The sequence below is a fragment of the Lathyrus oleraceus genome, chromosome 5, assembly GCF_024323335.1.
Source record: "Lathyrus oleraceus cultivar Zhongwan6 chromosome 5, CAAS_Psat_ZW6_1.0, whole genome shotgun sequence".
NCBI classification, from domain to species: domain Eukaryota; kingdom Viridiplantae; phylum Streptophyta; class Magnoliopsida; order Fabales; family Fabaceae; genus Lathyrus; species Lathyrus oleraceus.
The window spans coordinates 157,898,557-157,901,178 of NC_066583.1; the positions used below are offsets into that span (position 1 = coordinate 157,898,557).

At 40.0% G+C, this 2,622-nt stretch overlaps 1 non-coding gene across 1 annotated transcript; it reads right to left on the reverse strand.

The window, feature by feature from the left end:
* Positions 1 to 1,973: 1,973 nt before the first annotated feature.
* LOC127090066 (small nucleolar RNA R71) lies at positions 1,974 to 2,080 on the reverse strand. The gene has a single exon (XR_007791600.1). It is a non-coding gene; the product is annotated as a small nucleolar RNA R71 (small nucleolar RNA).
* Between the last annotated feature and the right edge of the window lie 542 nt (positions 2,081 to 2,622).

The following is a 2,622-nucleotide window of genomic DNA, read 5'->3' on the forward strand; positions in this document are numbered from 1 at the left end:
GAAGTGTGGTGGCGACTCTATCTTTGTATGATTTACCTTGGATCTAGTTAATATTTCCAATGGTGACGAATACACCGCTACAGGACCCAAGGATATGGTGGCGCCCGCCACCAAGCATGAGAAGGTGGCGCTCAACCCTATATAGGTGGCGCTCGCCATAAATTCAAAGACTAGGGTTGTGGCAACCGCCACAACCTAGTCTTCCCTCTTTTTATTTATGTTTCTAGCCACAAATCCACCCACCTTCGCTACAAATTAGGGATGTGGAAAATATATAAAGACTCTCTCACAAACTCGCTCGTCTGGCTCTCTTTTTTTCCAGTTTTCAAGCTACGATTATTTTTTAGTTAGAGTTATTTTCTTTTATCTTTCTAGGCAGTTTTCTTACTTTGTAAAAGTAATAGTTATCCACATCGGTGACTATTGGGATTTATTATGTACGCATTTGAATTCAATTGTAACGGTTACTCATTGCCAAAGCCTGCCGACATTATTTTATTCGAAGACTTAAGATTCAGCTCCAGTTCTCAATTCGTAATCCAAGTTTTATTTTGATTGTTGTTTTATTTATCTATGCCTTATTGCATGTTTGATTTCCCAAATACCATGTATGTTACCAGATCCATGTCCGGCTAAACCCTTACGTACCGGTATGTAAAGACCGCCAAAACAACGGGATTCATAAATAATTGGTGTTAGTTTTTATAAAACTTATTTTTCCGATTTTTAGTTTCTTATTTTAATCAAACTGTTTTTCGTACGAGAGTACAAAACAAACTAAGGTTACAGTCAACAAGAACGAGAGTTTGAGATTTTAACCAGATAGTTGAAACTAGGCATTAATCCTAAACACAGGGAGAGCGCTTTGGGATTAATTAGACTTTATTTATATTCAAAAATTATTTTTAAATTCAAAATGAGACTGCGAGAGCCAAGCATTCTGGTTTAGGAGTATGGTCAGAGTCAATAAAAACGAGAGTGTGAGACTAAGTCCTTTTTATAAATAATTTCCACTGAAGAATATTTTGACCAATAAGATTACACCAACTATATACCGAATCCCCGAAGTTTGATGCGTTACATACCGATGTCCCCTACATCTCATATCTTTATTAATATTCTATTTACGGTATAGTTATTTCTCTTCATCCTCCAATCTTAGAATGATCATCAGCCTTAGATTTACATAGCAACATTAGACCATGATACGTTCGATTATTAGTCCTTGTGGGTTCGATAATCTTTAAAACTACGCGATAGGACTGTGCACTTGCAGTCACGATTCCCATAGACTTACTAAGTCGCGATCAAGTTTTCGGCACCGTTGTCGGGGACTAATTTAGTCGATATCGTAACTCTAGTGTTGCCCAGTATAGACAAAGGAAAATAACTCTTTTTCCATTTCTACATTTGTCGAGTGTATGCCAAGTACTCGCTCTAAAGGCGAGAAATTAAAGCTACAGTTCGACGAACCTGAGCGTTATCTTAGATTAAAACGCCGGATACGAGACTTGATACGAGAACATCGTATCAAGCTAAATCTTCCTGACCTTAACATCCCTACTTCTGAATCAGTTATTCAACCAGAGATGGCCGAAGGAGTGCAAAACCGTCCTCTTAAGTACTATGCAATCCCTTCGCAAGATGATCCACATAACAGCATCGCTTCCCCTGATATCGAGGCCAATAATCTTGATCTAAAACCTTCGGTGTTGTCATCCGTACAGCAAAACCAGTTTTCAGGTAGTCCCACGAAGGACCCGGATCTACACTTATCAGTATTTTGGCAATACGCAGACACAGTGAAAGTGAATGGTGTCAGCCCAGAAGCTATAAGACTACGTCTTTTCCCATTTTCATTAAAAGATAGAGATAGAGCTTGGATCTAGTCTCTACCATCCAACTCTGTCACTACGTGGAACGAGTTGAAGAAAGTCTTCTTAGCCCGATATTTCTCACCTAGTAAGACGGCTACGCTAAGAGCCCAAATAAACGGATTTAAACAAAAGGATAATGAATCCCTTTTTGAAGCTTGGGAGAGGTACAAAGACATGATGAGGCTTTGTCCGCATCACGGCCTAGAAGAATGGTTGATCATCCATACCTTTTACAACGGTCTCTTGTACAATACAAGATTGACAATAGACGTCGCCGCAGGTGGCGCACTGATGGATAAACCATACAATAAGGCCAATCAGCTCATCGACAGTATGGCCCAGAATCATTACCAATGGGGAAGCAAAAGAACCTTTGTGGAGAAACCTCAAACGAAGGGCGGCATGTACGAATAAAGCAGTCTTGACCATGTCAACGCCAAGGTATATGCTCTGACTCAAAAGATAGATAGCTTGACCATAACACCAGCAGCCATCGTGGCTGCCGTAGCACTAAACTTCGAGATATGCAGAGTTCAAGGGCATACTTCCCCAGAATGTCAACTCTTGACAGGAACCTCCACAAACCAGGTGAACTATACTCAAGGAAACCCTTACTCAAACACCTATAACCCAGGTTGGAAGAACCATCCTAACTTTTCGTACAAAAACAATAATGCATTGTATGCACCTAACCAAGCACCTGCCATACCACCAGGATATCATAAAGCTACCTCAAATACTCAAA